Source organism: Girardinichthys multiradiatus, chromosome 12, assembly GCF_021462225.1.
Source record: "Girardinichthys multiradiatus isolate DD_20200921_A chromosome 12, DD_fGirMul_XY1, whole genome shotgun sequence".
NCBI lineage: Eukaryota > Metazoa > Chordata > Actinopteri > Cyprinodontiformes > Goodeidae > Girardinichthys > Girardinichthys multiradiatus.
The window spans coordinates 34,385,797-34,399,026 of NC_061805.1; the positions used below are offsets into that span (position 1 = coordinate 34,385,797).

Here is a 13,230-nt window from a genome sequence, read left to right on the forward strand (position 1 = left end):
ATATGCTAAGATGGCTGACATATATCACAAAAATCTCACTACAAATCATAGACTGAGAAGAGCTGAATGCAAACTCACGACACAATTTTTACATTGTTATTCATAAAGAAAAGGTGAAAATACTGCATCATTTTCCTTCAACTTCGCTATTATGCCCTACATTGTGTTTGTCAATCATATCGAAATTCCAGGTAAAAACCCTGATGTTTGTTATAATAAGACTAAATTATGCTTCTGTGACCATTTTTCTCTACAGGAGCTGACACAAGTCCTATTTAGATACAGAGAAGGAGTTTTGGAGATCAGTGTGAGGACAAGGTTATTGCAGGCATACAAATGTTTCTATAAATATCGAGTCAAAGTGAAAGACAAGTATTGGCATACCGCTGGTTTGTGAAATCACCAACCAAACCATAATGGAATAAGTAGAAAAAACGTCATATTGTAAAAAAAGAGGGTTTTTTTGTACTAACACACACAACATGGTCCTATACAACAAGAATTAGAATTTAAAATTAGGCAGACTTTTACTTCTTCAGTGAGTAAGTTCAATTTCTTCATGGACAGCTTTCAGCAGGACTTTCTTCAACAAGGTGATCTTTTTCTCCCACGGCTTTCTGCCACAGCTGGATGAAGTCTTTGTGAGGATACATATTTTTAAGGTTTCTATGTTCATTAGCCCTGTAGACACATGTACACATTTGTATTTTTAAATTACCTTTCTAATCTAAAATAGTCTGTTTCCCTTTTGTAGAAAGTATCCCCTCCCCCTGCCCATGAACTAAACATGCTGATAATCAATCTGACGTCAGGTGGAGCATCCAGAAGAAACTCACACTTGCTGTCAGTGCTAGCTCTCACTTCTGCGCTCCAGTAACTGCAAAAAAATAAACAAATTTACTTCACTTTTAATTAATTTCTGCAGCCTCTAACTTGTTTGTAGATTCTGATTCTGCATGATTCCAGTATTCAGCAACACAGTCAGCACGAATCGCTGCTTAAAAGTTTCAGGCCCTTTGTTAAAGGCTCCACCCGAGCTGTAGCCCTGTGTAGACTGACTGCTACTTTTTCTGTCAACAAATTAACAAGACAAATTTCAACAACTACTGTCAATCTGCAAAAAAGTTCAGTTAAAGTCACCAACATATGCAGTTTATTTGTTCTTTTTTGCACTCCTTAGTTTACCAGAAACATAGTTTTATAAGTTTTGTTTTTATACAATTTTAAATGTTGGTTAAATAGCAGTACGATTTTATGTTGGTATGTACAACTTTCAAGAACCACAAAGTGCTTTACTAAAAAAAACAAATATAAAAACACAGAAGATTAAAAAAAGAAAAGATAAAATAACTTGCATATAACACCATACTGCATTAAATCAGAATCAGCTTTGTTGCCACGTTTGTACAGACGAACAAGGATTTTCACTCCAGTACACTTTGCTCTCAATAATAAAGAATATCTTTTAAATGTACATATATATACAACTGACTTTACAATAGAATATAATGTGAGATCAGTCCAAGTATATATGATGTTGTTCTGGAGCTCTGACTGTCAAGTGTTCATCAGAGAAACAACCTGGGGGAAGAAACTGTCTCTGTGGCAGCTGCTTTTAGCAGACAGTGCTCTGTAGCACCACCTGAAGGTAAAAGCCTAAACAGTTTGTGTGCAGGTGTGTGGCGTCTGTAGAGATTTTAGCTGCCCTTTTTCTGACCCTAGAGCTGTATAAGTCCTGGAGAGAGGGAAGGTCAGGCCTGATGATTCTCTCTGTAGCCCTGATTGTTCGTTTGTGGATGAGCCAAACCACACTGAGATAGACGAAGACAGGACAAACTGAATTATGACAGTGTAGAAGATGACCAGTAACTCCTATGGAAGGTTGTACTTCTTGAGATGCCTCAGGAAGTACAGTCTCTGCTGGGCCTTCTTCCAAACATGGTCTATGTGTGAAGACCATCTCAGATTTCGAGAAAACGTAGTTCATAGGAACCAGAAGTAGTCCACTGAAGATACAGTGTTGTGGAGGATGGTGAAGGGGGTATGTGGGGGTGGTGTTCTCCGAAAGTCCACCATCATCTCCACAGTGGGTTTACTTCTAGCTGGTTCTGACCACACCAGTGTACCAGCCGATTCAACTCTTGTCTGTATGCAGACTCATCACTTTTAAAAGTGATGAGTCATCATCACTAGTTAAAAGCCAGGGTGAATAAAGAAGTGTGAATAAATAAGTCTTCTTAATAGATCCAACAGAATCAAGACAACACAAAGTTAGGGGCAACACATTTCACAATCTTGGAGCCACAACTCTAAAGGATTGATCCCCTCTGGTCTTAAAATGTGTTTGTGAAATGAATAACAGCCTTTGACTGGAAGATCTCAGGCTGTGTAAGGCTCTAGAAGATCAGAGATATAGGCCAGGGCTTGATCGCATAAGGCTCTAAAAGTAAAGACAAAAATTTTTAAATTAATGATAAAATGTCCCCGTAGCACAAAAAAAAAAAGAAATAGCAGCAAAAAATATAACAATAGCTGAAATGTAGCTAAACATTGGAGAATTTCTATTTCAACTTTTTTATTTAAAAAGAAATAGCATTCATTAATGAACAGACAGGTTCAGAAAATCAATGAATAGACGTCTCTGACAAAGTTTGCATGGTTTTATTGTGAAACTTGTAATCACCAGTTTTGACCTTTAGTTGTCTTCCTTTTACAAATGTCAGTGAATAGTTGGGTGACTTTTCATATGGTTGTGTTGTTTTTGTAAATGTGAATAAAGAAAAACTGAACTGGCTACTTGAACTTTGGAGTTGCTGTCACAGGGACATGCTTTTCTTGTCTTTGGGAGAATCGGTGGAGTCAGGATGAAACATGCCTGAAGGGGGAACTTCTCATCACTACTTTTAAGGGGAGTGATTGCTTTCAGCTCATCGGGTGTGTATGTGTTTCAGCTGAGCTGTTCTCAGAGCAAATGGAAAACAGCAGCTTTCTGCTGTAGTCTCCTTCTGTCTCATCCCTGTCAAATGTTATGGGACTTTTTGATAGCGGGTCAACTTTAAGAGGCAAGACCCTCCACCCTCACAAAGATCCTCAAGTTGTGGGTTTGGGATTGGCAGGGAGCTCAGGAGATGAAGCAGTTCCATGGTGGGTCATAAGCTCTTTGGCTGAAGTTCAAACTCTCTCAGTTAGTCAGATGAGAGCTTCCCTGCACGTCGTTTGAGGATCCAGATCGATGACTAAAAGCAACAAGACCGTATCTCTGGTTTTCAGAGGTAACCTGCAGATAACAAGCACACTTAGGTTCCTAATCCAACGTTGCTTCCAAAGAAACAAAAAATTTCTTGTAACCGTTTAAAAACTGATCTTGGGTCACAGTTCTCCAGACCTTTTCAAGGTCTTTAAATTTTTTATTTATATTTCTTAAAGACAAAAGATTCAGATTCTTCAGGTTGGGCACTTCTTTTGTTTTATACAAATTGTACACAGCTGTGATTGCACCAAAACTGGACAGAAAATAAGTAAAAAGGTAGGCAAAGTCTAAAGGGAAATTTTGAAAGACATTTGAAAACTGAAGAAATGCTGATCGAGACCATTTTAAAAAATCACGAGTAGCACCAAGCAGGAAGCACAGTTTTAAGAGATTAGGGATGTTTTTAACCTTTTACACAGCACACATTTTAGTGCAAACAGTAGGAGGCACGTATGTGAATTTTGTTGGTTTTCAAGCTGTTGCATATAGATGTTCTGCAAGAGTGCCTACAAAGTTTAGTTATGGAAAAAAAATTAAATGAGATTAAAATGTTTTTGTAAAGATTAACTGCAAAACATCCAAGAATCCACCAGCTTTCTCTGCTTTCTCTGTCATCCTCTTTGGACTTCCTGAATCTGCTTCACAGTTGAGAGAATGCATTTGTGCTGATGTCTTCTGCGAGATTCATCAAGTACAACAAACAACTGTTTTCATGACACAAGATCAGTGATAGTGTGCGGTGGTTCGAGTTGGAATATAACACCTTATTCAGGATGTAATGTGTCTGAGTGGTGATACAAAAAGAAAGCTTAGATTTTTAATTATTGTATGTGATGAAAATGCATGTTTTAATGTCAAATATTTTCTGCTTCTCCAATGTCTCCAACATATTTACTACTGTCACTTAAAAACTAAGTATTGTACAAAACACTAACACGTTTATTTTACCACACTTTCCAATGGTATCTACAGATGTTTTTCCTTTACAGACATACTGCATAGACTAAAATTATGTAGGAAAGTGTGAAATCTTTATAAACAAAAAAAACTTTCAGTTTTTATAGAGCTGAGTTACCGAGTAATTTGGTGAAACCTCTGCCAAACAGAACAGAAACAGGGAATTGTATAGGTAGTACAGGGAGGGTAATGTAGTCCGCACTCTAAAGTCACTTCACTCCATGTTCCATGATTGCTTCATTCACTGCACCACAACCTGCTCATTATCTATAACCAGATTAAACCAAACCGGTAGCACTGCATCTTGTTGTAGTGTTATTCTTCACGCTTAAAAAATGCTTTAAAAAGCCAAATTTGAAGAGACACTTAGTTAAACAAGAATGTTGTAACAAGGACCTTATCAAGTAGATCCAACCTTGCAGCTATTTAGTTGATATATAGTTTCTGTTTAGGTCAGGGGTATCCAAAGTGCGGTCCGGGGGCCATTTGTAGCCCATGGACTGATTTTATGTAGCCCCTGAATACTCCCCAATTAAAGAATGGTGCATGCTGTCATTCAAACGCTGGCTGTCTAGGTGGTGTCCAGAAAACGATGTGGGCTACATTGATAATTGGCGAACATTTTGGGGAAAACCTAGTCTGATCCGGAGAGACGGCATCCATCCCACTTTGGATGGGTCAGCTCATTTTTCTAGGAATCTGCCTGAATTTATTACTCCAAAACTCTGACAACCCAGGGTTCAGACCAAGAAGCAGGGTCGTAGTTTAACACTCCTCTCTGCAGCTTCTGTACTTCTACCCACCCATTACCCTATTAAGACAGTGTCTCGCCCACGGCCAAAATTTAATAGATTAAAAAATAATCTAAAAAGGAGGAAATCATGAAAATCTCAATAAAATAAACACATCTCAGACTAAAAATAAAAATAAAACAATTAAATGTGGCTTACTGAATATAAGATTTCTCTCTTCAAAGACAAAGACTTTGCTATTCAGTGTCTTGATTTGTGACAATCATATTGATTTATTTTACGTCATAGAAACCTGGCTGCAGCAAGAGGTTTATGTTAATATAAATGAGTCAACTCCTACTAATTATTTAAATTTTCACATTCCTCAAAATACTGGGTGAGGAGGAGGAGTAGCAACCATCTTTCAGTCCGATTTATTGATTAGTCCCAGACCAATTAATAGCTACAGTTCTTTAGAATATTCAATCCTTAGTTTTCCTCATCCAAATTGCAAAGCAATAAAACCACTTCTGTTTGTTGTTTTGTACCGTCCACTAGGTCTAAACTCTCAATTTTTAGATGAGTTTTCAGACCTTTTATCTGATTTAGTGTTAAATACAGACAAAGTTATTATAGTGGGGGATTTTTACATTCATGTTGACACTGAAAGTGATAGCTTAAATATAGCCTTTAATGCTATCTTACTCAATTGGCTTTGCTCAAAACATTAACAAACCTACCCACCTTTGTCTTCATTCTCTGGACCTTGGGCTGACATATAGCATTGAGTGTAAAGACATAACAATATTTTCTCATAACCCTGTCCTGTCTGACCATTTCTTAATAACCTTTGAGTTTAATTTAACCGAGTACTCCACACCTGAAAGAAAATTTCATTATAGTAGATCATTATCAGGCGATGCTGTAACAACCTTTAAAGAATCTGTTCCACTTTTAAGTTCCTCATTATCACAGAAAAACAGTGGATGGCAATAATTTTGTTTCTTCCCCTTCACAAATTGATTCTCTTGTTCATATTGTTACTTCATCATTGCGTGGGCATTAGACAATGCAGCCCCCTTGAAAATGAAGGTAATTATTCATAGGACGCTGGTTCCCTGGTTTAATTCAGAGCTGTGTACTTTAAAGCACAATGTTAGAAAATTGGAGCGAAAATGGCGCTCTACACACCTAGAGGATTCCTACTTAATCTGGAAAAATAGCCTACTGTTGTATAAAAAGACACTTTGCCAAGCTAAAACCACATATTTCTCATCATTAATAGAAGAGAACAAGAATAATCCTAGGTTTCTCTTTAGTACAGTTGCTAAACTTACACATAGTCGTAGCTCTGTTGAACCATCCATTCCCTTAGCTCTCAGCAGTCATGACTTTATGGGATTCTTCTTAAATAAAATTGATTCTGTTAAAAATAAAATCTATGACATACTCTCAAAGAAAATTACTTCATCCTCAGCAAGTGAGACAACATTGGAAGTAACTGTAGAACCTGATCTGTGTTTGGACTGTTTTGATCCCGTGGAGCTTCCTGAGTTATCAGAAATATTAGCTTAATCTAAACCTTCAACTTGTATGTTAGACCCAATCCCAACCAAATTATTTAAGGAAGTGTTCCCTCTGATTACTAGCCTCATTTTAGATATGATTAATCTATCTTTAGTAAATGGATATGTACCACAGGCTTTTAAGGTAGCTGTAATTAAACCTTTGCTTAAGAAACCTTCGCTTGATCGAGATGACTTGAAAAATTACAGACCTATATCCAATCTTCCATTCTTATCTAAAATTCTTGAGAAAATAGTTGCTAATCAAATGTGTGAGCATTTACACAGCAATGACCTGTTTGAAGAGTTTCAGTCAGGTTTCAGAGCTCATCATAGCACTGAAACAGCTATGCTGAAAGTCACTAATGATATTCTTATGGCCTCAGATAATGGACTTGTGTCTGTACTGGTTCTGTTAGATCTCAGTGCTGCATTTGATACAGTCGATCACAATATTCTCTTAGAAAGGCTGGAATATGCTGTAGGGATCAGGGGAACAGCACTAGGTTGGTTTAAATCTTATCTGTCTGACAGATTCCAGTTTGTTCATGTAAATGATAAATCATCTTTAAACTCCAGGGTTAATTGTGGATTACCACAGTGTTCAGTGCTTGGGCCAATTCTGTTCACTATGTTGGGGCCATCCATTTTGGTCGCACATTTTGACATGCGCAGCTCTACACGTCGCCGCTCTGACGTCACTGGGAGTATAAACTGGTTGAGATGGAGAGTTTCGTTGCCATTTCCCGCCTGTCTCACAGGACAGCATAACGGAGGCGCATTTTTGGAGAGACAAAAGCTCGCAGGTGAACTTTTGCTCCACAAGGCCATTCCCGGAAGAGCTTGAAAGCTGGAAATCTGTCTGATACGAGAAGATCAGAGGATTTATTCACCGATCGAAGACCACGCCGACACCCGGCGCAGTTGGAAACCCACAGAGGTTCTATGTCCAAAGAGATGACTTTTCCTCCTTGTGTATGCAGTCGACTAACGGTTCATCTTTCCCCTCCTGGACGGATGAGAAATTACCGTTTTTTTCTTTAATTTGATCACGGAAGCGTTATTCCCTCCTCCATTTTTCTTCAAACCTGATCCATCCTCAACTGGTGGAGAGCAGAAATCAACTTCAAAGTAATTTTGTTATTTTCATATTAAACCGGATAGGTGCATTTAGAGGTCTGGGCAGGATGAGGCAGTTAAGATGATGTAGGATCACCAGTAGTTAATCTCAGGTATTAACTTGTTGCATGCAATACTAATTGAATTATGTTATGCTGAGCTGTATTTTTATTTGCTGCGCAAGAGCTGCTGAATCGTTTGTTCATGTTTTGTCCGGCTGATCCCAAATCAGCCAGGAGTTAGAAGTTGGACTTTTAAAAGTTTTTCATTCAAAGCAGCTGCGGTCTGGGCCTCGCCCGACCACTCTTTGTTCCAGTTTTATTGCTGGAGATTTTCCACTGAGTTCCCGCCTCAGAGTTTTATGACTCTTTGTCAAGATTTGGGGCGATCAGCTGGTTGTGGCTAAAGGGGCGTGGCCCCACCGTTTTACCAGCTGATCGCTGCGATCGAGACATCAACACCAGGAGGATTTCTTTCCATTTTACCCAAATTACACATTTTGTCCATAAAACTACTGGTTTGATCTTCATAGACACTCAATGCGCATTTATGTTTTTCTTCTATTATTATTGTTAGGTAGTCATTGTTATTCCCTTTGTGTAGAATAGTGCTTGTTAGTTTGGTGAAGGTTTTGGACCAGAATAATGGTATATCAGGATTATTTGGCTTCAATAAATCTTCATATATATAATTAAGAGAAGCATTTGTGTTTATTTCATGCAAGAGTGATTTATCTGTCAAAACAAGGTCGAAGTTCCCCCACCTTCGGTGAAGTGATTGAATAAACAGTGACACTTTGTGGTTTGGTTAATAATTTGTAATTATTAAAAAGCTTTGAGCCCATAATCACAACACCAGAGGACATCTCGGATTTCTATTCGTAAGTAATGATTTTTGATTAAGAAATAAAAAAAAATTCAAATTATGATTTTAAATTATAATTCTTGATGAATATTAATTAATCAATCATCATAATCCTTACAACAATATATATGCTTCCAATAGGTCAAATTATCAGGCAGCATAGGATAAATTTTCACTGTTACACTGATGATACTCAGCTTTACTTATCCATAAATCCTGATGAGCCCAACCAGTTAGATAGACTACAAGCATGTCTTGAAGACATAAAAACTTGGATGACTTTAAATTTTTTGCTTCTAAATTCAGACAAGACAGAAGTTGTCGTCTTTGGACCGGAGTCTTTAAAAAAGAAACTGCTTAGTCAATCACTTAACCTGGATGGCATTAAATTGATCTCCGGTAATAAAGTAAAAAACCTCGGTGTTATTTTTGACCAGGACATGTCATTTAAATCCCATATTAAACAGATTTCTAGGATTTCCTTTTTTCATCTCTGGAAAATTGCCAAAATTAGAAATATCCAGGAGTGACACTGAAAAACTAGTCCATGCATTTGTTACTTCAAGGCTGGACTATTGTAATTCTTTACTATCAGGATGTCCACAAAATGCAGTTAAAAGCCTTCAGCTGATTCAAAATGCTGCAGCAAGAGTTCTGATGAAAAGTAAAAAGAGAGATCATATTTCTCCTATTTTAGCTTCCCTTCATTGGCTCCCTGTTAAATCCAGAATAGAATTTAAAATTCTCCTCCTCACATATAAAGCCTTTAATGATCTAGCTCCATCATACATCAGAGATCTGATTGTTCCATATGTTCCTAACAGAGCACTTCGTTCTCAGACTGCAGGTTTACGGTCGCTACATGCATGCTCAGTATGAGTGATTGCTGCAAAGTCGACGCCAGTGACTGTCCACTGTCTCTACATGCTCATCCAGGAGGAGTGACTGCTACAAATCTCGATGAAATCTGCTTGGTTTCCTTAAATGGAAAAACTTTTTATCCAATTTGAATAAATAATTGAATCTGACTGCACTGTTCAATGGTTAGAATTAATTGGAATGTATGTACCTGACTTCATGAAGTGCCTTGAGACGATATGTCGTGAATTGGCGCTATATAAATAAACTGAATTGAATTGAATTGAATTATTTGGCCCGCAGCAAAGCAAGTTGATGCAGGTGGAGATTGTTTTTTTTGCAATCTTAAAATGGAAAATGTATTGATTTAATACGGGAAGCCTACAAAACCCTTTTTATGTTTTGGATCTACAATGATTGAGCTCAGCTGGCATTTGCAAGAGAACACCGGAAATGGTGAAGGTTGAGTTTTTAGCAGCACATCCTTCTTGATCAACAAATTCTTAGACCTCACGTCACTGAGGAAATGACACTGCTGTTCCATCTTCCAGTTAATGATAAGCCTTGGTGGTTCTTGGCTTGTTACTAAATAATTTTACCAATTATCGTTCATCTGAGGGGCACAGTTTGATTCAAACGTGGACAATGGGATATACCAATAAAAATCATAAAAATTGGCTATTTAAGATTTGCATTAGGGTTCCTGAATGGCCTTCCTAAAGCGTTAACCTCAACTATAAATGACATCCATAGACTGATTCTGATAAGAAGATTGGTCACAAATCCAGCCAGAAATATACCAGGATTGCTAATGCCTACAAAGAGGGTGTGATTTCTCTGTAACTTGTGAACTAAGTTATTGTTCGTTCGTTTGTCGTCTTCCACTTATCCAGGACCGGGTCACGGGGGCAGCAGACTCAGCAGAGACGCCCAGACGTCCCTCTCTCCAGACACCTCCTCCAGCTCCTCCAGGGGGAGCCCAAGGCGTTCCCAGGCCAGCCGAGAGACATAGTCCCTCCAGCGTGTCCTGGGCCGTCCCCTGGGCCTCCTCCCGGTGGGACGTGCCTGGAACACCTCCCGAGGAAGGCGTCCAGGAGGCATCCGGTATAGATGCCCGAGCCACCTCAACTGGCTCCTCTCGATGTGGAGGAGCAGCGGCTCTACTCCGAGCTCCTCCCGGATGGTCGAGCTCCTCACCCTATCTCTAAGGGAGTGCCCGGCCACCCTACGGAGGAAGCTCATTTCAGCCGCTTGTATCCGGGATCTCGTTCTTTCGGTCATGACCCAAAGTTCATGGCCATAGGTGAGGGTAGGAACGTAGACCGACCAGTAAATTGAGAGCTTTGCTTTTCGGCTCAGCTCTCTCTTCACCACAATGGACCGGCACAGCGCCCCCATTACTGTGGCAGCCGCACCGATCCGTCTGTCGATCTCCCGCTCCATTTTTTCCTCACTCGTGAACAAGACCCCGAGATACTTCAACTCCTCCACTTGAGGCAGGAACTCCCCTCCAACCTGAAGAGGACAACCCACCCTTTTCCAGTCGAGTACTATGGCCTCGGACTTGGAGGAGCTGATCCTCATCCCAGCCGCTTCACACTCGGCTGCGAACCGCCGCAGCGCATGCTGTAGGTCTTGGCTAGAGGGGGCCAGCAGGACCACGTCATCCGCAAAAAGAAGAGACGAAATCCACTGGTCCCCAAACCAGAACCCCTCCGGCCCTTGTCTGCGTCTAGAAATCCTGTCCATAAAAGTTATGAACAGGACCGGCGACAAAGGGCAGCCCTGCCGGAGTCCAACATGCACTGGGAACAGGTCCGACTTAATGCCGGCAATGCAGACCAAACTCTTGCTCCGCTCGTACAGGGACCGGATGGCCCCTAATAAAGGGCCCCCAATTCCATACTCCTGGAGCACCCCCCACAGGGCCTCACGAGGGACACAGTCGAATGCCTTCTCCAGGTCCACAAAACACATGTGAACCGGTTGGGCAAACTCCCATGAACCCTTGAGCACCCTGTAGAGGGTATAGAGCTGGTCCAGTGTTCCACGGCTGGGACGAAAACCACACTGTTCTTCCTGAAGCCGAGGTTCGACTATCGGTCGGACTCTCCTCTCCAATACCTTGGCGTAGGCCTTACCAGGGAGGCTGAGGAGTGTGATCCCCCTGTAGTTGGAACACACCCTCCGGTCCCCCTTCTTATAAAGGGGGACCACCACCCCAGTCTGCCAGTCCAGAGGCACTGTCCCCGACCGCCACGCAATGTTGAAGAGGCGTGTCAACCATGACAGCCCTACAACATCCAGACACTTGAGGTACTCAGGGCGGATCTCATCCACCCCCGAAGCCTTGCCACCGCGGAGCTTTTTAACCACCTCGGTGACTTCAGCCTGGGTGATGAAAGAGTCCAACCCCGAGTCCCCAGCCTCTGTTTCCACCATGGAATGCGTGATGGCAGGATTGAGGAGATCCTCGAAGTACTCCTTCCACCGCCCGATAATGTCCTCAGTCGAGGTCAGCAGTCTCCTGCCCCCACTATAAACAGTGTTGGCAAAGCACTGCTTCCCCCTCCTGAGGCGCCGGACGGTTTGCCAGAATCGCTTCGAGGTCAACCGGTAGTCCTTCTCCATGGCCTCACCGAACTCTTCCCAGGCCCGAGTTTTTGCCTCTTCCACAGCCCGGGCCGCAGCACGCTTGGCCTCACGGTACCCGACAGCCGCCTCAGGAGTCCCACAAGCCAACCACAGCCGATAGGACTCCTTCTTCAGCTTAACAGCATCCCTTACTGCTGGTGTCCACCACCGGGTTCTGGGATTGCCGCCACGACAGGCACCGCAGACCTTACGGCCGCAGCTATGGGCAGCAGCATCGACAATAGATGCAGAGAACGTGGTCCACTCGGACTCTATGTCTCCAACATCCCCCGGGATCTGGTCGAAGCTCTCCCGGAGGTGGGAGTTGAATACATCCCTGGCCGAGGGCTCCGCCAGGCGTTCCCAGCAGACCCTCACTATGCGCTTGGGCCTGCCAAGTCTGTCTGGCTTTCTCCTCCTCCAGCGGATCCAACTCACCACCAGGTGATGATCAGTGGACAGCTCAGCCCCTCTCTTCACCCGAGTGTCCAAAACATGCGGCCGAAGGTCTGATGATACGACAACAAAGTCGATCATCGACCTCCTGCCTAGGGTGTCCTGGTGCCAAGTGCACTGATGGACACCCTTATGTTTGAACATGGTGTTCATTATGGACAATCCGTGACTAGCACAGAAGTCCAATAACAAAACACCACTCGGATTCAGATCGGGGAGGCCATTCCTCCCGATCACGCCTCTCCAGGTGTCACTGTCGTTCCCCACGTGGGCGTTGAAGTCCCCCAGCAGAATAATGGAGTCCCCGGGAGGGCACTATCCAGCACCCCCGACAGGGACGCCAAGAAGGCCAGGTACTCCGCACTACCACTCGGCCCGTAGGCTGAAATGATAGTCAGAGACCTCTCCCCAACCCGAAGGCGCAGGGATACAACCCTCTCATCCACTGGGGTAAACCCCAACACGAGACGGCTGAGCTGGGGGGCAACAAGCAAACCCACACCAGCCCGCCGCCTCTCCCCGTGGGCCACTCCAGAGTAGAAGAGAGTCCAACCCCTCTCAAGGAGATGGGTTCTAGAGCCCACGCTGTGCGTGGAGGCGAGCCCGATTATTTCTAGTCGATATCTCTCGACCTCCCGCACAAGCTCAAGCTCCTTCCCCCCCAGCGAGGTAACATTCCACGTCCCTAGAGCCAGCCTAAGCATCCGGGGATCGGGCCGCTGAGGTCTCCACCTTCGTCCGCCACCCAATCCTCTTTGCACCGGTCCCTCCCGGTTCCCCCTGCAGGTGGTGGGCC

At 42.5% G+C, this 13,230-nt stretch overlaps 1 long non-coding RNA gene across 1 annotated transcript; it reads left to right on the forward strand.

The window, feature by feature from the left end:
* The first annotated feature begins 255 nt into the window (after positions 1–255).
* LOC124877622 lies at positions 256–867 on the forward strand. Its single transcript, XR_007040573.1, has 3 exons — positions 256–307; positions 568–662; positions 755–867. It is a non-coding gene; the product is annotated as an uncharacterized LOC124877622 (long non-coding RNA).
* The last annotated feature ends 12,363 nt before the right edge of the window (positions 868–13,230 follow it).